Source organism: Triturus cristatus, chromosome 1_2, assembly GCF_964204655.1.
Source record: "Triturus cristatus chromosome 1_2, aTriCri1.1, whole genome shotgun sequence".
NCBI classification, from domain to species: Eukaryota; Metazoa; Chordata; class Amphibia; order Caudata; family Salamandridae; genus Triturus; species Triturus cristatus.
In genome coordinates, this window is record NC_140580.1 from 522,451,009 (window position 1) to 522,464,908 (window position 13,900).

The 13,900-nt window shown below is 46.1% G+C and overlaps 1 protein-coding gene across 2 annotated transcripts in view; it reads right to left on the minus strand.

Annotated features, from left to right (window-relative positions):
* Positions 1–13,900, minus strand: part of ABCC2 (ATP binding cassette subfamily C member 2) — a 354,899-nt gene that overhangs the window by 335,107 nt on the left and 5,892 nt on the right. The window contains exon 1 of one of the 2 annotated variants that reach the window (XM_085606296.1): positions 7,318–7,432. The exons of the other annotated variant lie outside the window; for it this stretch is intronic. The gene's annotated coding sequence lies outside the window, so the exon portion shown is untranslated. Of the gene's footprint in view, positions 1–7,317; positions 7,433–13,900 lie in introns of those variants that run through there. 2 annotated transcript variants of the gene reach the window in all.

Genomic DNA, 13,900 nt, shown 5'->3' on the forward strand with positions numbered 1-13,900 from the left:
CACTCCTGGTGGCCACCTGGCTGCTTGTGCTGCTGTGAGGCAATCGGGTCAATGGGGACAAGCCTGCACTTCATCCTTACTTTGCCAACAACTGTATACCACATGTTAAGACGACAGACACACTCCGACTGCTCATGTTACCAATTGGTAAGTGGGGTCTTTCCTCTGTAAGGCTCTGCAGACTTGGCTTCTCACTATCAACCCCAGCAATGACGAGAAGATAATGTTCTGTAAGTATATAATATATATTTGTCCAACCATATTCAGTTCAACTTTTCTTAAAATGTAATCTTGAGTGAATTTGCAACTTGTATAAATGTAACTCTAACCACTAGTATCTGTGGTAGATATATGTAATTACTACCGTTCTTATGTGAGTTTAGAGTTTATCTGTTTCGTATCTTTTATGTAATTCATGTACTCTGAAGTCCTTATGTAATGTGACTGGTTCTATTGTAAAGCACCCCAACACCTTCAGGTAAAGTTTGCGCTATATAAAAATGCATAAATAAATAAATAAAATTCAACACCGCCGTCTGCCCTAGGCCAGAACAAAATAGATTGTTCACTACGACGCAGACGGGCCTGAGGGCTCCAGAGAGCCCTCCAGAGCTGCGGACTCTGTTGAACATGCTCAACCCGATTTGGCCACTAACCTTAAGGCTAAACAACAGGGTAAGCGAAGTCCAGATGGGCATAGGACTTCTCCGCCAAGATATTCGCAACGTAGCTACCAGGCAAAGACGAACGTATCCATCTTGAAACAGCAAGTGGCCGGACTCCCGACCTTGTCAGCAACCCTTGAGGACTGAGTAGAGGATGCAGAGAACCATTCTCACCACAATAATCTGCAAATAGTTGGCTTCCCGAAGGGCCCAGAGGCGCCTGATGCTGCAAAGTTCCTGGAGGGTTGGTTACGCTCGTGGGTCCCAAAATTAGCTCTCTTATCTTGGTTTGTTGTGGCACGAGCCCATAGATCCTTGGTCCAGTGCACCAACTGGGGTCCCAGCATGCCCTTTGATTGCTCTGATCCTTAACTTTCGTGATAGTGACGAGATCCTCAGGAAGGCCCGTGGGCAGTCTGAGCTCTGTTTCCAGAACGTACGCATTAAGCTATTTCCTGACTATACTAAAGCGGTCCAGCAGCACTGCTGCTCCTTCACGGAGGTTAAGCAAAAACTCTGGCCATTCAACCTCCAATTTATGCTCCTGTTCCCAGCAAAGCTTAAAGTCCTCTTCAAACCTAAGTCCTTTTTCTTTGAAACTCCGGAGCAGGCCTGGGAATGGGTTGAGGAGGGAAGAGACTCGCGCACCCCATCTGATAGACCAGGACCCAGTGGCGGAGAGTAACCGGGTGCTGCCAACCACCCCCGAGGCCCATGAGGAAGCGGTGGATCCATTCCTACAAACCTTGAATCCAGGATGATGGCCGGCGTGATTCTTCAGGCTTGGATTCAGAGCCCCCTACTTCCAAGACAATGGGGACGGACGGCCACCTGAGTGGGCCTCGCCAACGCATACCCCTGAGTGAGAGGTCTCTCAAACCAACCCTGTTTAAGCCAGCCCCTATGATCTTGGAATTGTATGAGCAGGCGGCTATCTCTCACGGCGGCCGGGTCTGCGTATTGGTAACTGTATGTTGCACGTACCATAACCTTCTCCGGCACAGCATCCTTCTAGAAGGGGGGGGGGTCTGTTGGGCTACCTGCACTCACTGTAGGCTTGCCTTTTTGTTTTTCATTTATCTTGTGTTGTTTTTTTCACTTTTGTTGAGGTCCAGTTAGGGTGACAGATGCTTCAGGGGTGGAAGTATGGGGTGGGTAAGTTGAGGGGGGAATTTGGTGCAAGGTTTTTAATTTTTTGGGTCAGTTTACTCTGCGCTTGCATTTTGCTTTGTGTGTGACCTACCAGGTCCCGTGCCACTCCCCTCCATGAGTATGCGTGCTTACTTCGTATTGAGTCTTATCTTGGTTGCTCCTGCACAACCACCATAGTCCTCCATGCCCTCTTTTAAACTGAAGCCTGGATTGTGAATGGCCTCCTGGACTTCATGAAATCCTGCAGTCCTGCACTTTGCCAAACGCTTTAAACCAGTGGTCCTCATGCTTCAGGAGACTCATGTGCTAGGATCCAAATGTCCCTTTCTCCATCAGTATGGGTAAGACAGCGTAAAACACAAGATTCACTCGGGCCTCACGGGGTGCGGCCACTTTGCTGCATAGGGGGTTTCATTTGTTTGTCTCTAACTCACGTGTAGACCCTCAGGGGCCTTATGTAGCAGTGGACGGCCTTCTTGAGGGCCACCACTATAATTTTCTCATGGTTTGCCTACCTAATCAAGCACCTGCCGGTATATTCTCCCCGCTGACTGCCTGCTTGCGGGTTTGCCAATGGGTGTCTCCATTCTTGGCGGTGACTTTAATGTGGTGCCTAACCCTGATCTGGATACATTCGGTCACCCTACCCAAGGGCGTGTCTCCCGTGAGCTACAACTCTCTGCACGGATGGATGCGTTGGGTCTCTGTGATATCTGGAGAGTCAGCCACTCTCTGGATCGGGCATATACTCACACCTTAGCTGCACCCAACATGGACTATTGAATTGTTCTTTTCCTACTGCTGGCCACGGATGTGTGCCAGGTTGACTCTGGCCGTCCTTCCGAGGAGAATATCGGATCACGTCCCCATTACGCTGACCTTTGGTGCTAAAACTGGACCCTGAGATCCATATGGCATCTTAACTCCTGGTACCTCACAGACCCCCAATTTGAGACCTCCCTTACACCCGAGATGCAGGGGTAATTTGAGACAAACCAAGGATCGGTAGCGTCGGCTGCCACCCTTTGGGAGGCCGGTAAAGCAGTGATTTTGGCCGTGGCGAAGGGGCTTGTGCGCAGAGGCGAACGGAAGAGAGTGATGTAAATCACGACTCTCGAAACCCATGTTTTTAACTTGGAACATCAGAGCCATGGCAACCGCGCTCCTGAGGATGTTCAAGGAGATCAACAACCCAAAACTGTGTGACATTCCACTACCTACTATCCCTCCCTCCCTCATGAGCTGGACAAATCTATCACAGCACTCTCAGATATGCCGGCTGGCAAAACGTCCGCACCCGACGGCTTTCCGGTAGAGTACTACTGGCGGTCCCGTACTATGTTTATCCCCTTACTGCTTAAACTTTATGCTGAGTTGGCCAAGCAGGGTACTTTACCCCTGAATTGGACTTTACTTCAATAGTGTTTTTTCCAAAACCGGGACACCCCCCTGAAAAGTGCTTCTTATACAGGCCTATCTCACTGATAAACACTGAACTTAAGATATATGCTAAAATCTTTATGCCCGGGCACAGTACAAGACACTGCAATCGAAGGGTCCAAGTGTACTCTTCAGGTTGGGTGCGACCTTTCCTCCCATGGAGTTGCTTCTTCTGAATTTCGAAATGGCATTCAAAATGGTGGATTGGTCCTTTCTTGAGGCTGTCCTTGAACGTGCAGGTTTGGTGAAGTACATAAGGTGCCTTATCCAGCTACCTTATTGGGACCCCTCTATCATCAGACCTATGACCATGTCTGGGTCAATGTCTCACTGTCAGACCCTTTACCTATCTGCCGGGGTTGGCACCAGGGCTGTCCCCTGTCTCCAATACTGTTTGCCCTTGTGATCGAGTTCATCCGATGCGACGCCCAGCTTAGCGAGTGGTGTTGGGATGGAGGGCCAGAGGAGAGGATCGCTCTCTATGCTGACATTTTGTTGTTTTTAGCTGATCCGCCTCTCTCACTTTGGAGCCCCAATTTCTCAAATTGTTTACCTTATTTGGGGAAGCCTCAGGCCTCCAGGTGAACACTTTCAAATCTTTATTGGTCCCAATTGGAGGCAACGCCGACACCCATTTCTGGCAATAGGCTATCCCGCTGTGACAGTTCTCCTTCATGTACCTGGGGTTCCATGTCTCTGCTTCCTGACCTTACGAGGCACCTTAATTTGACCCCGCTGGTGTCCAACATGAAAAGCGATATGCAGAAATGGTTGCAGCTTCCCCTGCATGTGTCGTGCCGTATCGCCCTTTTCAAAATTATGATTCTCCCACGCTTCGTCTACATATTTCAACACTTTCCGCTCCTGATCCCCTGAGCTGGTTTCACGCACTTAATTCCACCCTCCAGCCGTCGACAGTCTCCCTATGATGGTGAAATGGGGATGTTAGACCTCCAATGTTACTATCTGTCTTCCCAATTAGTCGTGGGCAATGATTGGCTTATTATTGGGTGGGATGATCCAAAATACAGGGGGAACTCTTCTCTTTGAGTTTTGGCTGCATTCTAGATCTGCAGTATGGTGCTCCAATACTGAGCCTACTTGGTATCACTTGTGTGATTTTCCTTTGCATGCGGGCTGCGTTGCGATTTGTAGGCTGGAATTGTACATTGATGGGGATGACTCCCCAGTGGAGGGGTTGCTGGCTCCATCACACAGCTGGCTTGGTGGGTTTTTCTAAATGGGACATGATCAGCATCTCGGTCCTCGGAGATGTTTGGGCAGGGTAACATTTTCTGCCCTTTTGAGAACTGCAGGATAGCTATGAATTTAATCGATCACAATTCCGTAAATACCTGGTGCTATGTCACGTACTCCTGGCTAACATACCTCCAGACACTGAGATACCAGAATTTAGTCCCTTGGAGGCCAAGTTGTTGATGGGTCACATTGGAAGAGGGGCAATCTTCCATCACTCCGCTGGGAGGGTTGGGTTGGCGAACTTGATGGGGCATAATGGAGGGATGCCTGGTTGGCCCCACGCATGCTGGCTATTTCTACTTGCCTTCGGTTGATTCAAATTAGTTATTTGCATACAACCTACATTACCCCAATACGTTTGTACTGGGCTGGCAAAATTCCCCATCTGGTCGGTTTATGCTGTTCTGAGACCTTGGCCGATTTCTATCACGTTGTTTGGGCCATCCTTGTCATTTTTGTGTATTAGCGGCGGGTGCACAGCGAGCTTTCTGAGGTCCTGGTGCGGGATTTTGACTTGACCCCTAGGGTGGCCCCACTAGGGATGATTGACTAGATGGTCAGCGCCATAGCTCACTGCACATTTGTGGGTGTTACTACATAGGTGGCTAAGAGGGACACTGCTCTGCGATGAAACTCCCCCAGCACCCCCGCCATGGCGGAATGAAGGGCAGGAGTGGACTGGTGCGCTAAAACTTGAAAAGTCTGTTTACATTGCCTGTGGCTGCCCACAGAAGCATGATAAGAAATGGGGGAGGAGGGAGACTATTATGGATTGGAGATGTGCCTTGTTCATGGCTGGTTGCATTATGAAAGTGAAATGCGAATGTAATTGTACTTTACTTGGCTTTTTTCCACACAAAAAAAAAATTGTTATAAACAAAAAGCTTTAACACAGTCTAATGACAATTCACCCTTTAAGGCCTATTGGCTTTAACATATGCTTTCCACAATAAATAAGTCAAGTCTTCTGCCTTTGTGATGAAGTTTCATAATAAAGCTATCAGGCCTGTAACCTTCATCAATGGCTTAGATGTTACCATAACCAACTCAGTTCCTACTATATTGAGCATGAGCTTTTAAACAAGGTAAAATGTGCAATACATGCATTCCTTTTCTTCTGAAGGACACAACTTATGCAATATCAAAAGGGTATCCACATTTAGGCAGAGCCAAAACGCCTCTATTAAAAATAATATTTACCAAATTACAGTTGGCAAAACGATATGGTGAGAGGATGTGTGCTAACGGCTAGAGTGGTCGACCTCGAATTTGGGGAACCGGGCTCAAGTCTCGGCAGGGACACTCAATCCTGGGCAAATCACTTAATCTCCCCGTGCCTACCAAAAATGAATGAATGAGTCCGTCTGTAACGTGACTGGTGCTCATGTAAAGCGCTCGGATACCTTCGGATCGAGTTCGCGCTATATAAATCTCCCAAACAAAAACAAATAGCAACGCTTCCTACAATTGTGTAATAAAGGTTCACAAAGGGCAAATCTTCTACCCTGAGGGATTGTCACAGGGGGTAAACAATACCAAAACCCGTTGCCTACTATGATAATCTGTGATATTCCCTGTAACAAGCTTTAATAGTGTAATGACTATCCACCCGTAAAGGCCTATTGGCTCCAACACATGCTTATCACAATAAATAAGTCAGACCTTTGGTGAACAGATCAGACTTTTAGTCTCATTCCTGCTGGTTTGAACACAAGTTTTCCCACAAGACAAGAAGTGCAATACAAGCACTCATTTTCAGCGAATGCACACAACTTATGCCCAATCAAAATCTTTACTCAAAGTTATCAATATTTGGGCAGAGGTAAAGACCCTCTCTCAGTGGCACACCTTAATGCTCATTTTCTGATGATCACATAAGGTCTAGCAGTAGCTGCGCTGTCAAGCCAGAACTAAATACAGGAACACCATAATCAACTTATTATTTGCCCTATAAGGATTGAATTTCTTAGTGAAAATGCTCAGGATGATGTTGCTGCTTCATCATTTTAGGCAATTGTACAAATTGACTATTATAACAATACATACAGGTTCCTCCTAAAAAACACGAAACTAAAACGTCAAATACAGAAGTCAGGAGCATAGCTGAGTTTCAATCCTGAAAAGCAAGAGCATAAAACACAATCGCTGTTGCCTTTAGTACAGAGAATATATCTCAAAGACATTTTAGCATGCTTAAAGCATACTGAGGAATGACCCCATGTAAGTTCATAAACAGCACGCTGCTAACGTTTCAATAGGTGACACCATATCTTTGGTCAGATACAGATGAATCATGTATAAGGTCAATAGAAAAATTGTCTAGATATCTACAAAAAAGATAACGTCCTACACTGACATCAGATGCCTAAAATCCAATTGCACACTAGAATGTGTCAGACCAGACTTAGATGCAAACTAGCTTGTGACTCTCAAACGAAGTTAAGACCCTGAAAAGCATCATTCAGCCCTACGATGTCCACGAAAGCATCAACGTGCACTGACCAAGATCAACGGAGTCATACTCTTCTATAGCAGACTCCATGAATGACACATCCACTCAAAGTGGTCCAAGGTGGCCACACCAATGTTTACATAGCGGAGATGCCCTTGTAGAGGACATAAGGCAATATGCTGATCCTATAGTAGTAAATACACAAACAAATGTGATGTACATCAACATAAAATAAGTTAGCAGTACTCTGTCTTACTATTCATCTATTTGACATCAACATATTACAAATTCCTGAAGTCAGAAAAAAAGTATGGACATAAAAAACGTTTTACCCATGCATACGCTAACCTGCAGGGTCTTCCGTGAATGACAAGCCAGTTCATTAATCTCAAGTTGAATTGTTCTGGTTTCCTAGTAGTCGATTGCTTCAAAATAAGTATATGATGAAGGGTACGTTAGGATCTGTTGGAAGCAATTGGTTGCTGTTACTTTTGAGATGCTGTGTCAACAACCCAAAACCTAACGACCCTTGAAATTGAACTGTGAGGTATCTACGCAACTTTACTTCACACCTGGTATACACTGCTCATGGCAACACAGGTGACATCAGAAATGATGTAATCAACCTCACTCATGTAGCTCCAAATCGAAAAGTTCATCACTTAAGAGAATCACAAGAGTGCGAGACAGACAATTTATGGAATGTAATGACACGTTTGTCAGTCAATAAAGCACTTCTATAGCACATAGGAACACACTTTAACTTTGGTGGATGATGGTGCGTAGGAAACTCATGAAGAAACTTTAGTGTCTTGTGATAAACATTTTAATGTCAGCACTCATCATTCAAAAAGCAATCAACACACTATTCCATAACTCTTTCGGTGCCTAGAAATGAGCATTAGATCATTGAAATAACTAATGTTGGAGCTTTTACAGTCTCCTCAGGAAAGTGTCAACACTATCTTGGCACTTCACTCCAGAAATGAGCACAATAGTGCTTTTCCCTATTAAGCAGCTAGCGAGTCTTGCACCTATAGATAAAAAGAAGACACTTTAATGGCCAGTCTCTCCTAATCCAAAACATGAGAAGACTCCGTGTGACAATATACAACTGACAGTATGGCATTCCATGAGTGCTTCAGGCCATATGGTTCAGCTTTTTCATCATAGCATGGCACTACTTCAGGATATTAGGTGACTTCTGGACCATGTACTCAGCATCTCATAGTCTTACTTAAAAGAACAATGCTGACAATGCCCAGCATGTACTTTAATGAAGTCAGTTGCTTGAGCACTCAGCATTTAACTCAGGTCACAAGATCACTCTAATATTGAAGTGTGGACTCATAAATTTACTCAAAGCCCCCACTGTTATTCACTCACAAATCTCGTATGTTCATGTTTAGCTCACTTGTAAGCACCTTATTGCACTCTTCCTCTCGCAGTGATTTACATAGTCACATACTCACTCAAGCGATAAGCCACTCACACACCTACTCAGCTCCACACCTACCTGCAATGAAAACCTTTCTGTCCATTATTATTCTTTTAACATATTACTCATGACTAGCGGATCAGTTCTGGTACTTTTGTTTACTCTGACCCACAGATAACAATGTGGACATTGAGTTTAATGGGGACTGTTAGCACAACGATAGCGCACAATTAACCTATTGCACAGTCAGTGATATCATTTCTTCATAGAAAGAGATAAGACTTCTATCCAAGTAAAGTACAATTACTCAGCAAATATATTTCTTATAGCGTAACACTACTATCAGTACAGTTCAAGTGAGTAAAGTTGTACTTAGTTCTATTGCATCCTTTGTGTTTTTTGGACAATTACGCCAATACATTGGCGCTCACACTCATTTGAGAGGGGCAGCAGTCAGATGCCCCACTGCGCTGTAGCAGCCATGGCTGCATGGAGTGTTCCTGTAAACCATGTGATTTGTTGTGCAGAGGGTGTCGGGCTCTGACAAAGGGGATGGTATAGCAAAACAGTGTCGGGCACCGACTAAGGGGATGGTGCAACAAAACAAATGTATGTGATCTTCAATGACAAAACCAGCAGCACTGGACACCACACAGGAACCAATGCAGGTGGGTTGCACTCTTTTATACAAAACCATGAATGGGGGGAAAGCGAGCTACAGGGAAGGAGGGAGAGGGCCTCAAGAAGTCAGCATTTCCACAACGGTCAGCCCTATAAACCTATTTACATTTTGCTCACTCTGGTGGCTCATGCAACACCATGTTAACTCCTTGCTCAGAGAGACCTAGAAAGGATATAATGAGCTCAACTCCAGCTGCTGACCTTGAGTTGGGATGAACACAGTGGTGTCTGCCACCGAGTAGCACGGGTGAGGTGGGGGGGATAGAACAATAAATTTACAAAATTACTTACATTGCTGCCGGACTGCCGCTTCGTGTCATGCTCTTCTGTTCCTGCTTGAAGCAGGAAACACAAACAGGCTCCCCTAGCCAATCACAACACTGCAATGTGATTGGTCTGAGCACCATGGTTCGGCTCTCAGACTGTCAGTGGGAGCCTGTGTATAAGCACACACTGTGTTGCATTGCATATGTGAAGAGATTCACTCGCGTTATTTTGCTGAGGAAGGGGATGTGTATGAGGATTTCTCTCAAGATTGAGTTGACAAAGGGGATGGTATAGCAAAACAGTGTCGGGCACCGACTAAGGGGATGGTGCAACAAAACAAATGTATGTGATCTTCAATGACAAAACCAGCAGCACTGGACACCACACAGGAACCAATGCAGGTGGGTTGCACTCTTTTATACAAAACCATGAATGGGGGGAAAGCGAGCTACAGGGAAGGAGGGAGAGGGCCTCAAGAAGTCAGCATTTCCACAACGGTCAGCCCTATAAACCTATTTACATTTTGCTCACTCTGGTGGCTCATGCAACACCATGTTAACTCCTTGCTCAGAGAGACCTAGAAAGGATATAATGAGCTCAACTCCTGCTGCTGACCTTGAGTTGGGATGAACACAGTGGTGTCTGCCACCGAGTAGCACGGGTGAGGTGGGGGGGATAGAACAATAAATTTACAAAATTACTTACATTGCTGCCGGACTGCCGCTTCGTGTCATGCTCTTCTGTTCCTGCTTGAAGCAGGAAACACAAACAGGCTCCCCTAGCCAATCACAACACTGCAATGTGATTGGTCTGAGCACCATGGTTCGGCTCTCAGACTGTCAGTGGGAGCCTGTGTATAAGCACACACTGTGTTGCATTGCATATGTGAAGAGATTCACTCAAAAGAAGATCTGTGCGTTATTTTGCTGAGGAAGGGGATGTGTATGAGGATTTCACTCAAGATTGAGTTGAGAAACACTATCTGTAAGCGAGTGCCTCTTGTTGCATGATCACGCCCACGTTTTTGGACAGATGCTGCTGGTTTTTTGACACTGTAAGAGCACTGAATCCTGCCAAACAGACCGCAATGCAAGTGCTATGACCCTTATAAAAATGTATATGTCTAATTGGTTCGCTCACAGTTGGCATAAGTTAATTTACATACAAGTCCCTCGTATATGGTACTAGAGAGAGCCAGGGCCTGTAAGTTAAAGTGTCCCTTATGGACTGCAGCACTTATTGTGACACCACAAGTGTGATTAAGCAAAGCATGACTTTCAACCCACTAGTCAAGGCTGGCAGAGAAGTTTCTAAACTTCTAACTTGACTTTGCCATTTAAAGTAATGGCAAAGCCCAAACATTCATTTTTTATATTTATGTCATCCCTAAGGCAGACCTACTGAGTCCTAAAGGCAGGGCGCATTATATTAAGAGGATGGAAATGTGTTTTAGTAACTTACAAGTCCTGTCAGTATAACCCCACACTGTCATTAGGTCTCGCCTGAGCCAGCGCACATGCGCTGCTCTGCTAGGCTTCTAGTAAGGACTTTCAACTCGGACCACATGCTTGTGCGTGTGCTTTTTTTTCCACTCACACGCTACTGGCCTTTGTGTGCGTCTTTCTAAGAAAGACAGCACGCAATTGGCCAAAGGCGGGTGCATGTCCCGCCTTCTCTCTCCCCTGGCCTAGGGAGCTCGGGAGCGAGCAATTCCTTAAATTCTTTGCAGTGCACGCGCGCACACCACACCCGGGCTTGTTTTTCCCATGGGTCCTGGCTCTTCAATACAATGGGCTGTTTGCACGGTTTGACCAACGCCTGATAGCCCCAATCTGAGCAAGCAGGGAGGAGAGGCCAAGGGCAATCAAATGCAAGACTGTGAGAAAATGGCCGCCTGCATGGTTTACCTCAATGACTGCCTCAAACACTGAGAAAATCCTTCTTTCCTGGCCCACTGATAATGGGGTGCACAAACAAGGCCATACTTTGGGTTGTGTATAGCGCAGTCACAGCGAAAAGGCTGAAAGTGGCTGTTTAGGTGTTTCTTGTAGCACCGATCGGCTCCCCTGTGGCTGCTTCAGAGCACTTTGAGACAGCGTAAGCATGTGAAAATTCAAAGCAACGTGTGTCTCGCGCAGCCAGAGAGAACAGGGTGGAAATCCTCTCATCCTGGTGCCTCTCCGACCCTCATCCCCAGAATCGAGGTGGTGGCTCCGAAATCCCTGAAAAAGCAGGTTCTAAACGCAGGTTAGCCAAAGGAGGGCTTCTCTCTGCGGACTTTATGCCACCACTTAACATCCCGGAGAATTCCGCAGCAGCAGACCTGTGCTTCTCGCCCCGGCGGCAGGGTTAGAGGAAGGAAGCAGACTTTTCCTGCTTAGCTAACAGAGCCCACCTTGCTGTCCGCTTTCTTTCAGGAGCTAGTTACACCTGTGTCCTTTGACCACCGAATAAACAAAATATTAAAGCACAAACGACTGGAAGAAGCTAGATTGGATTAAAATCAGAGCTGTGAGAGCCTTGTGGTGTCACACACAGTATAAACCAAAGTAAATGATGAACGGAGTGTTGAACATTGCAAGCACTCACCCCCAGTCAACTGATCTGGGTTTAATCCATCACCATTCTTTAGCCCACTCTGCCACCCCAGTTCAGACATGGCCATATGCAAATCAGTCTGACCCTGTGCCTCATGGGAACAGTCCAGCCCGAACTGCCAAGCCATGTCTTCCCTGGACCGGAAACAAGCTTCCTAGGACCGGTTTCTGGCATTTCAGCCGTCTTCAGCCAGGCTTGCTTGAATCCAGTGGCAAAGTGAGCAAGGGACTCACGTCTGAGCATACCCTGCCAACTTATGGCGAACAAAGCAAAAACCAAAGTAAATGATGGACGGAGTGTTGAACATTGCAAGCACTCACCCCCAGTCAACTGAGCTGGGTTTAATCCATCACCATTCTTTAGCCCACTCTGCCACCCCAGTTCAGACATGGCCATATGCAAATCAGTCTGACCCTGTGCCTCATGGGAACAGTCCAGCCCGAACTGCCAAGCCATGTCTTCCCTGGACCGGAAACAAGCTTCCTAGGACCGGTTTCTGGCATTTCAGCCGTCTTCAGCCAGGCTTGCTTGAATCCAGTGGCAAAGTGAGCAAGGGACTCACGTCTGAGCATACCCTGCCAACTTATGGCGAACAAAGCAAAAACCAAAGTAAATGATGGACGGAGTGTTGAACATTGCAAGCACTCACCCCCAGTCAACTGATCTGGGTTTAATCCATCACCATTCTTTAGCCCACTCTGCCACCCCAGTTCAGACATGGCCATATGCAAATCAGTATGACCCTGTGCCTCATGGGAACAGTCCAGCCCGAACTGCCAAGCCATGTCTTCCCTGGACCGGAAACAAGCTTCCTAGGACCGGTTTCTGGCATTTCAGCCGTCTTCAGCCAGGCTTGCTTGAATCCAGTGGCAAAGTGAGCAAGGGACTCACGTCTGAGCATACCCTGCCAACTTATGGCGAACAAAGCAAAAACCAAAGTAAATGATGGACGGAGTGTTGAACATTGCAAGCACTCACCCCCAGTCAACTGATCTGGGTTTAATCCATCACCATTCTTTAGCCCACTCTGCCACCCCAAGGGACTCACGTCTGAGCATACCCTGCCAACTTATGGCGAACAGTATGGCGCATTGCTCATGATATAATCAGTCTCTCGCTGCTGACATCTGCTCGCAATTGTAGCCTCATTTTCGGGGTGCATTTCGAAGAGCAACTATTGTTGATCCTCTTGTATGCAAGTGGTGCTTTTAAATGTATTATGCGGTTAGATTTACACCCCTCCTTTCGTGCCCTCCAATCTTTAGTGACCACCGCCTCCTTTTCCACCCTGTCTTTCCCCCTAACAAACAAGCATTTGCAATGCAATAGGTCTTGCAATTGCGAGGTTTTGAGCTATTGCCGTTGTAAATGACAATGCCTTTTATTTATGTGTTAAAAAAACCAGCAATAATAAAAGTCATTGTCAGTTACAATACCAATAGGTCAAAGTTTATAAAAAGTGAGACCTATTGCATTACAAATGCTTGTTTTTACTGTGGAATGGATAGCAGCTCCAGTGGCGAGTACAAGGTTATACGATGACAACTCAGCAGTGCCAACTTCTGAATGGGACTACCAAATATGATACTTCAAGGTATCTAAAGAATCATTGCACAAAACCTGACTAATTGCTCAAGTCAAATTTAATATAACTTTTGCGCATATGTCAACTTTAGAAAGTTGCCACTTTGTTGCCCAAGGTCGCCGGTGATCGTTTACGGTTGCACACAAGCTGGTGTCCTAGAGAGAACTACTGCCTCCTGGGAGAAGTGTGATCGACTATAAGGAAGGAACACAAAGAATCTGCCAAGGGAAGAGGTGCAACCTCCTCCTAGCAGGATGACCAGAGTGTGATCCAAAAGGTGAGCTTCCAAGGGAAGCAGTTTTTGAAGGGTAACAAATGTAGTCACAAGAGGAGATGCTCTTTTGTTTTAGAAAACAGGCTGG